Below are 17605 nucleotides of genomic sequence, written 5' to 3'. Positions count from 1 at the left end.
GTGCAAAGTGCAAAAAAGAAGTTTCATTATTCTAACTTTTTTTTTTTTCCAGGGAGTCTGTAATGATGATATATCGCCGGCATTACCTCCCTGCTCTGATTTGATGTTGGCACAAGTCACCATATTGAATTTTGTTTTCAGGTTCTGGGTGGAAGATATGGGAGAAAATGTACTTTACCGCTGGTGAATCCTCCGCCTCAGTGTTATTTTTAGGGCGACAAAGGCTTGACGGCATGCCGGGGAAAATGTCATAGGATTTTTTGTTGCTAGCAGGAAGATCGCTACGTCAGACTTCTCACACTGCAGCAGAGTATGGAGAAAAGTTAAGTCTGACAAATTTTGATTAGAGAGAGACGGAATACTGCTGACACTATGTAAATTGTGTATCAAAATGTTTTTTTTTTTCCATCATCCTTACTTTTTTTTTTTCTTTCCCTTCCCATCCCCATCGTACTCTCCCGCTCCCTCACACTGTCAAAACAACACCTTTGGCTCTTTCTTCACTCTCCAGAGAGAAGCACAGAATTAGAGTAGGGAGAGAAATGAGTGATTTTGTGATGAGTTTGGTGTGATTTATAATAAGGTGTTCCAGTGCAAAGTGCAAAAAAGAAGTTTCATTATTCTAACTTTTTTTTTTTTCCAGGGAGTCTGTAATGATGATATATCGCCGGCATTACCTCCCTGCTCTGATTTGATGTTGGCACAAGTCACCATATTGAATTTTGTTTTCAGGTTCTGGGTGGAAGATATGGGAGAAAATGTACTTTACCGCTGGTGAATCCTCCGCCTCAGTGTTATTTTTAGGGCGACAAAGGCTTGACGGCATGCCGGGGAAAATGTCATAGGATTTTTTGTTGCTAGCAGGAAGATCGCTACGTCAGACTTCTCACACTGCAGCAGAGTATGGAGAAAAGTTAAGTCTGACAAATTTTGATTAGAGAGAGACGGAATACTGCTGACACTATGTAAATTGTGTATCAAAATGTTTTTTTTTTTCCATCATCCTTACTTTTTTTTTCTTTAGAGCTGGGTGGTGGTGTAGATACTCAGTGCCAGAAATAGAATTTATGGTAAATCAACACTTTTTGAAGTGTGTTGCAGAAAAGTTAACAGTGTAATTGTGTATGTACATGAGCGCCTGCATTTATTTGTTTACTTGAGTTTTTATTTGTGTGCACATGTGTGTGAGCGTGTGCATATTGCATCTCTGGCCATGATCAAATATCCATAATGGCGGTGTAGTGCCGTCACTTTTGATTATGTTAAGAGCTCCTAACATTGCCTGAAGCCTTGTGTGTTTTCACCATCACTCTGGCTCTTCAGTTGCCTTCTCCCACTCCATTGTCTTTCTCTTCATTAAAAAAAAAAGGCAAGCATTTCTCGGTGGATCTGACAATGCTCATGTAATTCCATTCTTACTTGTTGGAGAGAGAGTAATGGAAAAAGGATGGCGAGAAGGGACAGAGAGGAGAACTTGGTGTTGGAGGAAAGGAAGGATTTAATGTTCAGAGTGAGGGATACGGGTGGAACATGGACTAACAGACAGACAGCGTTTAATCATCCCTGCTCCATTGGCTGTACATAGTTCTGGGGCCAGTTCAGTGACGGAAATGTACCGGACACTGAGGCTCTGCTGGAGCTGGAGTAGGCATTTCACAGGTTCAGAAATACAGCTTTTCTAATTATGTGTTGTGTATATATTGCGTGATATTTGCGACCAACAGTCCAAAACTCGAAAGTAATCAACATACACTATTTCTTGGCCAGATGCTGGTTGCTTGGCAACCAAAGAAGCAAAGAGATATTCTGACACCTAAAACCCTGTAAAACCACAATGTTTCACTTCATTTTTACACCTTGACCTTTGTATAGATTAAATATAACATGGTAATTAGTGAGCTTTAGAGTTACTGGTAGAAAAATTGCAATGCCTTCGGACAGAGCCAGGTTAGCTGTTTCCCCCTATTTCCAGTCATTTTGCTTAGCTAAGCTAAGAGACATGAGAGTAGCATCAGTCTAAGCCGTGAAGGGAAAGCAAATAAGCTGTAAAGTGCCCATCACAATTTCCCAAAGCCCAAAATGGCATCTTATCTGAACAGCGGTCCACAACACAACGATATTCATTTTCCTATCACATAAAACAACTCTCAGTCCCAAACAAATCCTCCTAATTGAAAAGTTGGAACTAGGGAATGTTTGGTATTTTGCTTGAAAAGGATTGATTATCAAAATAGTTTAAGGTTAATTTTCTGTCAGTCAACTAATCAGCTAATCAACTAATTGTGTCAACTCTAAAGTAATTATCATTCAGCGATCAAAATTGTTAATTGCCTGTTTTCTGCACTAAAACTGTGCATTTAAATGTTTATTTTTTGCCCATCTGGGAAAGAGCCTGTGGTTGCAAGTGCTGAAATTTAAAAATTGTTTGGCGGTCTAGATGGAGGAGGAAGCCAGAAGAGAACTGCAAAGCTTGCCTTGAGACTTTGCAGTGTAGAAATCCTACATGTATGTGCGTTTTGATATCTTGTAATAAGTCCAAGCAGCATTGTCTGTAAGCACAGCCTTTAGGGGAATATACAAACAGGTTGGAATCAAATGCACATGCGAGCACAGTTTCATTTGTTCTAATACTGGGATATAAAAACCAGTTTTATAGATAAGTTTGACTGTGAATAGAGACATTAACGACTACAGCATGTTTCGTTGATAATGAAAATCACACTCTCCTCTAAATGTGCCTTATGGTAATAAGTGTTCACGAGACAGGAAAAAAAACCCACTTTGATATTGATTTACTCTCATATTTAATTCTCATCTTATGAGACATCTCTAGAGGGCGAGAGTAAAATATGCTGGCAGATGAGCAGTGCATCCTGGGGAGAATGTTTTTCCCAGCGGGCTTTGAGGTAATAGATCCCTGTTGCAATGATTAGTGGAAAGGACCAGGCCTATGCCAACCTTCACAGTAATGCACACACACAAACTCTGACATAACCTACAACTATGAAAAAAATATTCTAAGGATGCGACAGACAAGAGTGACAGTCTTTTCAGTCTTAGCAGCTCACCTCCTTTTGGAATCAGAAGAAATAATGTAGCACTTGTCTTCCATTGTGGGCATGTTGTTGATCGCTCGGTCTGGGTCTATTAGGCAAAGCAATAACTTCTTTGAACAAAACTGTACAAGGCAAACATTCGTAAGGGCAGGAGTAGTTTAAAAGGTTAAGAATAGCCTTCTCTAAGGTTTTTTTGAAATTTAAAAAAAAATTTTTTTTTCAAACAACTGTAAAAAAGTCCAGATCCAGCTTTTTCCAGAGCTTTGGAATACATCTCAAAATCTTGACTGGGAAATGGAATTTGGTTCAGGTGTGCCATGAGTCCCATTTCAATCACATCTTAGCCAACTCCAGTTAAATAATGAAGACTGAGATGTGTTTTAAAGCTCTAGAAAAGCTAGTAAGATGATCTTGAGTTACGATTATATGGTCAAACCACAATTACCACGGTCAAGAATGAACATTCACTTTTGAATAGCAAATTATTTATTTTCATGATGTTCTTGACATATATAAATGAACTATTTTGTCAGTCACAAATAGTACTTCATTTTGTACGAAAATAAAATACCACTTCACACAGCATCTGGTCAGCTGGAACAGTTTCAGAACTTGGGAACCAAGATCCCATCTTTACTACACTATGTGTATCCTTGGGCTTGTCATAACCTCTTTCTTATACAAATATGGACATTTTATTTCTTAATGCAAGTTTTTTTTGTTTTTTTTGTTTTGCTCCATGTCTACATATTTTACTACCAATGGCGTTAGCGTCACGTTACGGCTACTGATCATGACCACTCAGGCTTATGATTCCTCCAGATGCGCTGCGGCGCATTTTAAAAGTGTCCCAGAAGCAACTCTCTGCTCTGCGCTGCTAAAAATATGCGGCTGGTCTGTTTTTGATGGAAGCAGCGTCAAGCTGCACAGAGCACATTGAGCTTGGCCGGAAGTCAGACACGGGAACGGCATACAGCAGCTGGTCAGTTTTCAAAACCAAACGCCTTGTGCAGACTCCTGATCATATCACTACATCAGCATCACAACTGGTGGCACGAGGACAGAAGTCAAATCACTTGCATCTACAACTTAAAACAGATGCGTGTGAACAGTAGGATGTATTTAGGAGCATGTGTGCGAATAAGAAGTATTACAAAATTCAGCCTCTTTTTTTTCTCTCTTTTCTTTTTTTTCAACAAAAAGGTTGATAACACAAGAATGACAATGATGCGGTCAATGCGCTGAACCAATGTTGTGCATTGAAAATGGTGGATCATGTGATCCACTTGTCAGTGCAAAGGGCCAAAATTGCATAAAGAATTCAACAAGAAGCAGCCTTGGAGTGTCCACAACTGAAGACTTGATGCGGACTAGCTTGGGGGGGCCTTTGGTAGAGCAATATGATTCCTGTCCTACTGTGGACTGGTGGCTGGGCTCAAAATGGGCTAGGCGACCTTCTTACAAAAGCTGCTGGACCAGTGATACCCTTTGTGTCTAAATGGACTGAGCAGACTTTTTTGGCAGTCACTACTTTATTTTAGAGGTGTTCATACCGTTTATACTGTTGAGACTGATTTAAAGCAGTTTAAAGTATAAATAATTACATAATTATCAAATAAATACAGTTTGAAGCAGAAATAAATAAAGACCTAGTGTACTTTTTGTATTCAAATAAATTAAATCATTAGTCTTGTAAATGTCTCCTTGTATCTGTTTATTAAAAGTGTTTGATACATTTTCAATGTGCCCCTAAAGTTCTTTGTGTGCCTAAATTTTTCAACTTAGGAGCACATGTGCTCCTTGAGGAAAAAAGTAAGTGTCCAGTCCTGCCTTTAACTACGTAGCCTACTTACCCATGGGATAAGCATAAAAATCAAGGAAAAATGACCAAATCAGCAAGTCAACAAAATTGGGCACATGAAATGCTCCGCTTCTGAAACGCTCCCAGTGGGGTACGAACCCTTGTGGAGAATGGAATAAAACATTGACCCGTGCCCGGTGGAATCAGGAAGTTATATTGTGTCATAACTTTCCTGTGTTATATTATGCTATGAAGATCTCCTGTTCAATACTTACAAACTACTGCTAAATAGAACAGCGCTCACATTGGCTCCAATCATTTACAGTTGTGAAGGTTTTCTATGAATAGATATGAGTGAAAGAACCTGCTCTACATCTATTCTTTCTGTCTTTTATTTTTTATGTGTATGTTAATACCATTCGCAGAAAAAAAAAAAATAATAATATTAATATTATATTTTTAATATAAAACACTACTTTCCACAAATTGGATTGGGACTTGGGAGGTCTGGGTGTAAAATCCATTGGCAGGGATTTGTGGCATGTGTGATCCTCGAACCTAAAACCTCGGCAGTATAACCAACACAAATGACATTTACCACAAGTGCCTTCTCATTAGTTATGTTGTAACTGGAGTTTAAAACATTTACACTGAATGACATTCTGAAAATGTCATATCACTGCAAGTGCCTTATAGGAATGGATTTAATACAGACAGTGGTGCATAACACCTAAACCTTTGGAGTCAGATCTCAACTCTAAATCTGACTAATAACTACAAATCTTATCTTTATTCTGGTTCTTTCTTAGTGGAATATCTAAAATTTCTAACATCAACCAGCTCAGTAACAGCAGTACTTCAACAGGAAGAAAGATCAGGCACTATCTGGGAGCTGAGGGTTTTTACCTCTTTGCAAAATGAGAGGAATTTTTTACATCTCTCAGAAGCAGCCACGGCAATGGGAATGGATGAAAACAATAGTTACATTTAATGAAAATGAGTACAGTTGGGTATTGAGATTGGGTTCTGGATTGATTGAAATTTTAATGAGTAATAAAACAACATTGTTTGTAGTATTCTGACAACCGTTTTTTTGGTTTTTTTTGGCCTTTGGGGTACATAGGGATGAGTAGTTTATGCCATGGGGTTCTCTGTACAAAGTCAGGTAGAGATAGCACTTTCTGCAACGAGCTACTGAACCCACATGCTGAATGGTCAATTTTGACTCGACAGTGGTACTGAAAGCTAGAGGTGCTACTCTGCTCAGACAAGCTGCATGTACAATGCCTACAAAGGTGTTTGACAGCACTTGGCTGTTAGTTACTTGTTATGTGTACTGGTGTAACCAATCCTTAAAATTGTTCAAGCCCATATCATGTAACTTTAGGTAAAGTATACTTTTGTACCTTTCTAATTTAAAATTTTCTTTTCTCATGTACAGTAGGTATATACTGTACAATCCACAAGGTCACTCGTTTTGTACACTTGACATGGGCAGCTACAAAAAATTACATCGACCTTGGGGCTTCACTGACCCGGAAAGTATAACATTGCCTTAATTTACCGCAACAATAAAATGTGTATGCACAGACCTGTTGGCATGAAGAGCACCTAACATAATATGTCTAACATAGGCCAGATGCGATGCTGTGAGGCTGTACTTGGGCACCATAGTGCTTTAAGTTAAATGTAAACATCCAGGTGCAAAACTGCTGATGTTTAGCAGGTATAATGTTAACTATGTTAGCATGTAAACAATTGCTAATTAGAACTCACATTAAAACACGTTGAGGTGGGCGGATTTTGTGGAAGTCCATTTAATAGTTATCAAAACATTTCACTCATAATCACAAGTGTCTAAAGTTTGTGCTAATTCATTAAATTGATGTTGAGATACAGTATTTTATTGAAGAAGTGAAAAATTTTGATCTTCTGGAGGCGTTAGATAAAAAGCCAGGGTATCACCAAATTCTTTAGGAGTCATCCTCTGGGCACCATGAATGTCTGTATACGATTTCATGGCAATCCATCCAACAGTTCTTGAGATATTTCAGTCTACACAAAAAAAGACAGTAACCGACAGACACTTTGGCGGACAGACTGACATTACCATCCCTACAGCCACGCTGGGGAACGACTCAAAAGTTTGATTCATGTCTTGGAACAGACTCCAAAAGAACGAATCGCTAAAAGTGTGAAACTCCCCGGTACTGCGTCACATGGGACGAATCATCCAGACGTGAAGTTAGTCCTTATTACAAACCCCCAGTTACAAAATGGAATGCGGTTGTGATTGAAGCGTTTGGCTGCACACTTATGAAAACCCATGTTTTTCAATGAGACACTCATAATCAAATGAGTTCCATGATTATTCCGCCACAAAACAACCATGGAAGATAAGACCATGTGTCTAATTTACAGAGTGGCTGCTCTCTCTCTTTTCTTTACTCTCTCCCGTTCCATCTTGTTCTCTCTTTTCCTTCCTGTCTGTCTCATTCTCTCTTCAGTCCTTTTTCTTATTTTGCCTCTCAAAATTAGCCTCCCCTTATGTATCTGACTAATCTCAGACTCACGTTTCTCTTTCATGTCCATCTCTTTGTCGTCTCTCTGCATCTCTCTCTGCCCCCTCGCGCTCTCTTTCTGTCTTTCCATCTCTTCCTCCATTAATCATTAATTCATGCGATGTAGCGCAGCAGAGCCTCAGTGAGTGATACACTTCAACCATAATAAACAAGCCCAAATATCTGCACTCAGCAGGAATGATCTGCATCAATGATGACTGAGAAGGGGGAGAGTGAGCTGGGGATAAAAATCAGTTTTTTAATTTTTGTTTTCAACGGTCAAAAAGCTACTTTTTCCTGTTTCATCAGAAATTTTTAAATTTAGATTACCCTCTGTTTGATGAGAGGAATTGTCATTGTATTCGATTTTTTTCCAAAGCTGTAAAGAATATTCAAATGTTTTTACTGAGTACCAAAAGCTTGAAAATCACTTCTGCTATTACAGTTACTTGGCAGTTTTTTTTTTTTTTAAAGGAATGATGCACTTTGTTAGTTTTACAAGATAATAGAATTTTAGAAGTCTTCTCACTATCTACCCCAATACCAACAGTGTTTTACTTTATGTCCAAAACCATTAACTTAATTAATGAGAAGTAATACTTGCAAATGACAATAAGCAGACTGTCAAAAAGGTGAGAACAAATGGGCTGAAATATATAAATTGATAAGAATATAAAAACAGCTTACAATTCCAGTTAGTCCCCTTTTTAATAAACCCTGCAACTTAGTTGACAGTTGAACCTAAAGTAAATGTTTTGTTTTCCTATTTACATGAATCATGTCTCTACTCTTTTTCGCTATGGTAACAAGTATGCCCTTACATTTTGCAAGTTGCAGAAAAATAGAAAATAATTGATAGATCAATAGGTCTTGACACTGCCAAACACACACACACACACACACACACACACACACACACACACACACGCACACACACACACACACACACACATTCGGACATGTACACAGTACATTCACATCGTCCGAGAGTTGGACGAGACTTTACAAAACACTCCTTCTCTGATTTTCGATTAGCAGTTAAAATTACAGCTCCAGTGAAAATCCCAAATCGAGTCTATTTTCTGATAACTGCCTCATCAGCTTATCATGCCCTCATCCAAGAGAAATCTCTAATTGTGGGTTATGGATTTGTCCACAACAATGTTGAAGGTTCGGCTTGACAGGAGCAGTCTGAGTTCTCATTGTGTTCAGATGGAGTCATGTCCTTGAAGTTGTGCAGCCTTCCAGGACATTGAGCAGATTTCATCCCCAGACGAGAGCACTGCCTGTGAGCACTTTCTGCTGGCTCATGTCCCCCCCTCTGTGGACAAAACAGTTCTGGCAGGCTGTTTGTCAAAATGCCACAGTATTGAGTGTGCCTATAGGAATGTGTTCACCCAAACTGAGTGCCTCGTCATTACTGTCAGGACTGCCCTGGTCATGGGTAGGTCTGTTAGATTTGTGAGTGCTTTGTCCGTTTTTATGCTTTTTGTATTATTCTTAAGTTCCAAGTGCTGTGTCATGTCTACGTCATGCTTACTGATCGCTCTGTCTTGTTAGAGGAGTCGTTAAAAAATGTATTTCCTGCAATGGCCCCAAAAAAACAGTGTGATGGCTCACACTCATGCTGCTTACCGTCCACAGCCACCTCGGATATAACAAATACTGCCGCCGACATCCATTAATATTGCATTGCACTTTTTACAACATTACCCCACCTTACCCCAAGCTCATGCTCTGGATAATACAGAGGCCAGCCCTTATAGTAGCCCTTACATCCACAAAAATTTAGACAATGTAAGACCATGATCACAAAAGTATTGTTTTTGAATGTGGCTTCACGTTATCTCTGTTACTGGTTTCAGCACAGACTTGTATAAACAATCGGGGGCAAATGGGCATCTCTTCTGCACTCCACTGTAGTGTTATTAGATGCTTTTGTGCACTGATAACTGTCTCATGTCTGTATGGTAAATATAAAGCTACCGACAGCAGATGGTTAGCATAGCTTAGCGCAGAGACTGGAAGCAGGTAAAACTACAACTACTGTATTTCTCTTTCGCTTGTCCTCCACCACCCCCCCTTTTTTTTTTAAACCAAGTTCACCTAACTTGGATAGTTTCGTGGCAACCTCAGTAATGTAGCACTCTGCATCCTTTGAGCTCTAGCTTACTTTGCACAAAGCTGCACCCTGATTTTAAGCAGGAGAAAAATATGCCCAAAGTAACACAGTGGATGTCTCCATTCCTTTTTAAAATACGGATAAAATCGGAATCATTGCCTCTACATATTCCCGAGCCTTGAGCATGTCCTTTGCTTGATCACAGGGACTGTGGACATCTCTAGGCTCGAAGTATGTATTATTTTCCACTTGCATTTGTTTGAAGTATCGTGAAACATGACTTCCAGGCCGAAGAGGGAAAAACATTGAAACTAGAGGGTAGCTTCTTAAAAAAATACTTTCCTTATCTGCACTAAATCCATTTCATTTGGGAGAGAGGTTTAAATATGGCCATTTTAAATATATGCAATTTAGCTGCCCAATCAGTTGCTTAATTAGTGACCATAACAAGTCCCTGGAGTGCCACCAGCCCTGACATCAGAAATTTTCCATTGAGGAGTTCACCTATGCAAACTGGAAGACCATAAGTGATTAATATAGTCACTGCTCTGAAGGTTTGTGTCAGAACTTTGATTACAAACCTCATCTTGGATTCCATTTTTATCACCTTTCAAGCCCCTTGTGGTGTCTGCAAGTATAGCTTGAAATTTATTGCAGAATATTTTAGCTTCGTATCTTGACTGGTGATATGTGGCCACACACCTCCTGTGATGTTTTAACACTGTTGCCAGAACGCTTTGTTTATCCATCTTAATTATGTGCACAAGTGCTGTTTAAAATAATAATGACAAATGAAATGATATGACCTACATATCTGATAAATCTACCTAATCTGAGATTTTTTAGATTGACAATTATAATTGAGATAGATCTGACAGTAGATGCACTGAGTAAGACAAGGTTTTTCCATGTTTTAAGCACTAAAACTTGCTAGAAAAAAAAAGAACTGATTTATCTGTGCTGACTGTGTTGACCTTCTCTATGAAAGTGTGAACGTCTTGCAGTGAATCCCAGCTAAGGAAAACGACCTTGGGATTCACTCTATAGTCCTTTTTAGCCAGTGAAGGATAAGCAGTTTTTCCCACTGAAACAGCCTAGAGAACCTCATGTGAACTTTGTTTTAAATATTGCTAACCTCAGCACTGAATGCTGGCAAGAAAAATGTAGAGGACAGAGTTGTGGGCTGACCCGTTATCTTGAAAACATTTGTCCTCAGGTTCATTTAATACTCTTAGAATCGTTAATGGGAACTTTCAATTGGAAAGTGTGCCCTAACAACTCCATTAATCTTCTTCCACTTTTTGTTTGTTCCTAAACACACATATTTTTAGTTAGCAATTTGCTTAATCGCCCGTAAACAATCATTGTCCTGTCCCTTAGGAGGGTTGGGCCCTCCGCAGTGTTTTTGAACAGTTATTGGTATGGCATAGCTCCAAAAAGAAATGCTCAGTTATCCAGTCAGGACTTTACCCCTCCCTCTGTTTTACCTCTTTTAATCCTTTTTCAAACAGCATACACCCCCCCATCCCGTCATCTTACTCCCCCCTCAACACATCGTATTCTGTGCTGCATTACACTTGCCAATAATCACATTATTGACAAAGACACCCTCTGATAAACAGAGCATGTGTGCATATCAATTAGTTTGAACATAAACGGTGCATTATTATTTTAATGAAGATCTGTCACTGTTGACAGTGTTGCTAAAGTGTGTGTTTCTTTTTTGTAAACGGCATTTAATTTGCCACAACAGTGCCACTGGGGTCAGTGACAGAATAATTGAATGAGATAGAAATAATGAATTAATATAAATGCATTAAAAAGATCCTTCTGCGGAAAAAGAATATTTTTAACAGCTTGATTAGTCAGGACTAATTTGATGGAAGGGAAAGTATGGGTTGAAGGGAAACTGTGGGTTTCTGCAATTAATATTCAATATTGAGTCAAACAACTTTCACAGAATTATTAAGTTTTTTGCCACTGTATGCAAAGCCAGTGACTCCCCTGATTAATCACCCATCACACAGCCACGATGCTAATGAGTAGCAAGCTGGATGAATCTAATTTCTTCTTTAGCAATGTTGCAAATTTCAGCCAATGACAAGAAAGAAAGGATGTGTAATGGTTGGTGAAATGGTGGACTAAAAGTCATTAATGAATTTTGACAACTAATTAGCCACTAATTATCGTGAAGAGATAGTAAGATTCATACACAGTCATGTGAAGTGCATTTATAGTGTAATACACGGAAGCTACTGACTCACATTTATACTGCTTTGCCACAACAAAATGTTGTTAGGGGAAATATTGACTTACCAAGCACTTTATTAGGAACACTATACTACTACTGGGTAGGGCTTCCCTGTGCTAAAACAGCCTCAGGTCTTCGTGGCATGGATTTCACAAGATTTTGGAAACACTCCTTGGAGATTGTGGTCGATGTTGACACAATTGCATCACATAATTTCTGCAGATTTGCCAGCTGCACATTTCATCCTGACAATCTCCCATTCTACCACATCCCAAAGGGGTTCTTTGGGATTCAGATTTGGTGCTTGGGGAGGCCAGTGCAGTACACTGAACTCGTTGTCATGCTCATGAAACCCGTTTGAAACGACTTCTGTTTGTGTAGCCAGTAGAAGATGGTAAACTGTAGACATAAAGGGATGCACATGGTCAGCTAAAATACTCAGATAGACGTGGCATTCCCACCTTGATTGATTGGTATTAAGGGCCCAAGGTGTGCCAAGAAAACATTCTCCACACTGTTACACCACCACCAGCCTGGACCACCGACTAAAGGGCGGTCTATTGATTCATGTTACTGGCGCGAAATTCTAATCCTACCATCTGCGTGACTCAGCAGAAATCCAGATTCATCAGAACAGGTTATGTTTTTCCAGTATTCAGCTTTTCAATTTTGGTTAGCTTATGCCCACTGCAGCCTCAGATTTCTGTTCTTGGCTGCCATGAATGGAACCTGATGTGGTCTTCTGCTGTTATAGCCCATCCACCTCAAGTTTCGATGTTTTGTGCGTTCTGAGAATTTCTCTTTTGTTCATCAGAGTTGTAAAGAGTGGTTATCTGAATTTTAAGGACTGGAATCAACTAAGAATCGATTCAAATCTGACTCACAAGGTCCCAATTCGATTAGATTTCGGTTAGGGATGTCTCGGTTACAATTCCAGTTTTGCTTGGATATGGATATACTGTATATATAATTGTACAAAGTACAAAGTGCTTGGCTAGTGTAGATACATACATTTTGTCGGTATAAATACTTTTATATTTTGCTATTACGTCAAACAATGATTTTTTTTGTTTCGTCCCTGTGGTTTCATACTTTTACTTTGAAGGATAAATCCCCAGAACATTTATCTCTCTATCATGTATTTTAAATGCTGGTGGTGTTATTTTCTCCTTGTGGCTTATTGTTGTGTGAGGAGTTAATATTGTCTTGTCATGTTGTTTGCTTTTTAAATCTCTTCTTGTGCACTGCATCCCTAAGAGCTACATAATACAACAGGGTATTTCCTGAATAGAGAATTACGAGGCGGCTGCCTCCATCAAATTTTGTTCCGCCTCCAGCTCTTGACAAACTCTGACGGGTGTCTTCATGGAAAACACTATTTTCTAACAAGTATTGCACTCAGTGTATTTCCGTCATTTGTAAATGCATCTGTGGCATTACATCAATATGTTGTGTGGTGCGGTATCATAAACACAACAACTGCAAAAGAAGAAAAGAGCTGCAATTTTCCTCAAGGAATTTCCTCCAATCCAAAGAGTGTCTGTTTTTTCCCTACAGCAGGAATGTATCTGGTGGCGGTCTGATATTTCATGGGTGTTCAAACAGGTGATTAATGTTTCTTTTGCTTCCAAGCACATCCAATTTCTTAAGTTTTTCTTAAGCTTTGCAGATATGGCTCATAGAATCAGTGACTACTTTAAACGGCGAGTTCGCGAGGAGGAGAATCATGAGGGCGGGTGAAACAGCGCATACATCATATGATTAATACAAGCAGTTAAAAAGTAATAAGTCACGTTTCTGACAACATGCAGTAAATTTGTCAGGTGTGAAAGTAGCGCCCAACCACAGGAAGTGGAAGGGACCAGTGATGGTCAGGATCAGAGTCTGAGTGCAAAACAGGCGAGGAGTCAAGGCCAGGGTATTAAGTTGCCATGTCACTGGGAGTGTATTAAAGCAAAGCTGATATTTATCTGATTTTTAATGTCACTTTTTATTCATCTTCCCAGATTTTCTCAAAAACACAAAGGCCAATGGTGTTGACCTGCAATGGCTGAAAAAATTTACCGGGCTCAGACACAACGAGGAGGGGATGGCACGTTATCTATGCCAGAAGCATTGTGCCCCCATCATGCAGCTTGCTTCTGGCTTTGTGAGACAGCGGTAACAAACTTCAGGCTGGATACCCTTTGTGGCAGAGGAAAAGGAAAAAGGCATTAGAGAAGGTAGCACTTCTACAAACGCTTTACTCTACAAGTTATAAAAAACTAATATAAAATAGTTGTTTTAAAAATATGATTGCTTTGTTGTGTCTTAAGGGAGAACACTGCAGCGTGCCGTAGCTGGACATGGACCACAGGGCTCTTGAAGGCTGCTTCAAAATAATACATGAATGCCTCAAGCAAAAGATGCCTCACCACACCAATTACGAGCCCATTATTTGCAAGCGATTGGAATGTGCTTATTTTTAAGGTTGAATGTAAATTCTGCAGCGCATTTAATTACGATTGTAAATTGAACATCTCAAAGTAATTACTGTCAAGTAGGCAAGCCTAATAGTTTTCTTCCCCTGAGTCAGTGCCAACACCAAATATAAAAGCAGCCACATCATTGATGAAATGGTGGAGATCGTCGGGAAGATTTTGAATGACCAGCAGGTGGCAGAGTTGTCAAAATCCCCGGTGTGGGGATTGGTGGTTGATGAGAGACCACTGACATCTCCGTCACCAAGCAGCTGGGTCTTGTTGCGAGGTGAGATTGTGACTTTCTACAACTAAATAAAATGATTCAGATTTCTTTTATAGTATTTTGGGACAAAGTAAGAAGCACTGTAGTAAAAACCAAAGTGGGCTTAACTTGGGTTAAGCGTCTGCTGGGGAATCTGCACCTTCATATTGTGCCATAATAACAGTCATCAGAGATGACTGTTGCTATCAACCGAGAAGCTGGCCTTTGCCAGTGATGGAGCCTCAGTAATTATTGGTGAGTTGCCTTTCTTTTACCTTTTAGTTTAGGCATTTGATGAGATTGTCATAGTGACCATTTTGAAATTTTTTTAGGGAGAAAAACTGGAGTAGGAAAGACACTCCAGGTCAAATTCCCCGGCCTGATAACTACACTTTGTGGCACATCGCTGCAATCCGGCCGTGTCAGACTGCATTACGGGGCAGAGGGGAGTACCTTACCTCCTCAAATGTGCCTGTTGGAATAATATTATGGTTCTACCAGGCCTCCAGCAACAGGACCAGCATTCTTAAGAAAATGGAGAGACTTTTTGAACTCCCCCAAATCAACCTGCAGGTTACCAATATTTAGTGCTAGATTATTCACTGATTTACTTTTGCTTTTTTGTTATTTATTAAGATCATGAATGAATTTTTTAGGGAGGAAACACTACTAGGTGGGAGTCAAATAAAGAAGCAACAGATGTGATGCACTGGATTCTGCCTGCTCCTATTGCAGAGCCTGTAAAGAGCAAACAGTTCAAGGACTGCATTCCTTTGCCCTAATGCAACCTGTGCATGAGAAGATCCACCAGTAGCTTTTGGTTTTCCAAAAGAGAAACCTTTTCTTCTCCCAGGTGGAGCAGGAGGTATGAGATCAAAACCACAGTCCCTGATTTTCTGTTAATTGAATGATATTCCTAGCTGGGCTGTCATGTTTGACCTCAGGTCACTGCGCTGAAACCACCGCTAACACAGCTGAGAGAGAGCAGCATAGTGAAGGACTGCTGGCAGGCATGGCACCAGTCAGATGCTGGCCTGAAGCCTCCTCACGATGAGATCCCAGCGTACTTTAAAGAAGATGTCTGTGAGAGCTTCCCGTACACTGTACAGTGTGTGGAAAGTGGTCTGAATGTCTCATGAATGGGAATTAAATGGGAAAGTGGTGAGACTACTTTGAGACCGCTCTCTCAGACTTTTGGACCCCACTATAAGAATTATAGTTTATGTAACATAGTGAAAGTATGAATGTTATTTGAGTAGTAACTGTGGACTCAAGAACTGTTTTATTGAAATGTGTTCAGATCCTCTATAGGTGAGGAAGCCGTTTCTGACAGCACTATTGGTTTTAAGGAATAATTTTATCTTTGTTCTCACTTTGCTCTACTTGAGACCAAATCCCTGAGGAAGATGCTTCTGTGGCATGTATCTCCAGAATCCGCTGAGCTGTGTCCCACCCTGAGCCTTGCAGCTGCCATTGCCCTGACAGACCCTGTCTAGACTGCAGACGGGAAGTGGCTATTTTCTGCACTCAAGATTGTGATATATGATTGAGAACACCATAACTATTCATATCTGTATTAGAATAATACCTAGTTTCTTAATGCATGAATTGTTAAATAGGTTAAAAGGGTAAGACACCCCTGCACAACACACTAAAAGAGAAGCACTTGGTTGTGTGTTGCAAGTTACCCATCGATGGACCAGCACAGGAGGACTTGAACTACAATAAGTGCATGAAAAGGTTTTATAAAATGCGAAATAGGAGGCTGAAATGTTCTGCTTCTGATTGTGAACCTTGTAGATGAAAACAATTGCTTTATGCAATTTTGAATTACCCTATAACAGGAACACATTTTGGTGGTTGTGAAATGTATAAATGAAAGCAAAGGCTTTTATGTTATATTTATGTCATATTTGATTTGATTTTAAACAACTTTGCTCTTTATTAACAGTGGAAATTAATACGTTAGCTTTTACGTTGTATTTAATTTAATGTTGAATAGGACAACTGTATTGTTTTAATTAAAATATGCTTTAATGTGATAATTATGATTTTCTTCAATCATATAATCATCAGAACTCCTAAAATACATTGCTTGTAAAAGGTGTTTACTTGCAAGTTGAAGGCACGATACACAAGCATGTGTGTGCACATGATCAGGATGGTACCATCTTCGCCTCATTTTGAGCTAGGAAAAATCCCAGTACAATAATTTTACATTTTTCACATTTTTTGAATTCATTTGAACATGTCATTTTTTCTTTATCCAGTTCCTGGCTGCCTTCGTACAACTTTTCCACCGATTTAGATACATAAAAAATTCAAAGGAACAAATACATAAAGTATTTTGTTTATAGTAAGCAACATAGATAACATTCCACCTCTTTATGAACTTGGGCTTTTGGAGCCTGAGTGAATGTTATTTGCACCATCTCATAAAGTTTCCATACTGTTTGAATTTGTATGTTGCATGAGGGAGGGTCAGATTTCAACCACCTAATTGTAATACACTAAAGGTAAGATAATGATTTTGACTCTGAGTTTCTGGTCCCTGAAAATTACACTTGGTCTGATGTGGGTGGTATGAGTAAGGGTCAATATATTTAACAAAATATCCCCCACCAAAAAAAACCAAAACAAAAAAAAAACCCAAAACTGAAATGCTCCAACAATACTATTTACACTTTATACATTGAAGTCAAGTGTCACTGTGGTTCTTTAACTTTAACTCTCAAGTCCTTTAATAACGTCATCAAAATCACAGTTGTTTTAGTCTTTTATTCAGCGGTGCGAACAGGAAGACACATTGTTTTGTGAACTTGGAAAGACTTTTCTGTTCTTTGGCTTCTGTTGTCAGTGCTGCAAAAATTCAACTTTCTTGGAACAATCCCAAAGAAGGAATGGTCTCTCAACTTGATTACAGACACTGAACTCTCTCAGTAACTGAAGCAGAGTTTGACCTGTCTGACTCAGTCCTGAGCTTGACTGCGACTGTTCTACAACTTGGGTCGACCATTTCACACTGAGAGTTGACCCACATATTTCTTGGGCCACTAGTCCAGTGTGAAGCAGTTATACAACAGGGAAAAA

General features: G+C 39.3%; 1 long non-coding RNA gene across 1 annotated transcript in view; it reads left to right on the top strand.

The window, feature by feature from the left end:
• The window catches only part of LOC120786275, a 31440-nt gene extending 16874 nt beyond the window's left edge, over window positions 1–14566 (top strand). The window contains exons 2-3 of the long non-coding RNA XR_005706679.1: window positions 13798–14013; window positions 14107–14566. This is a non-coding gene — a long non-coding RNA (uncharacterized LOC120786275). The remainder of the gene's footprint in view (window positions 1–13797; window positions 14014–14106) is intronic.
• Window positions 14567–17605: the final 3039 nt, after the last annotated feature.

The sequence above is a fragment of the Xiphias gladius genome, chromosome 24 (assembly GCF_016859285.1).
Source record: "Xiphias gladius isolate SHS-SW01 ecotype Sanya breed wild chromosome 24, ASM1685928v1, whole genome shotgun sequence".
NCBI lineage: Eukaryota > Metazoa > Chordata > Actinopteri > Istiophoriformes > Xiphiidae > Xiphias > Xiphias gladius.
The sequence above is the reverse complement of the archived record's forward strand: the minus strand, read 5'-3'. Positions and strand labels throughout refer to the sequence as shown.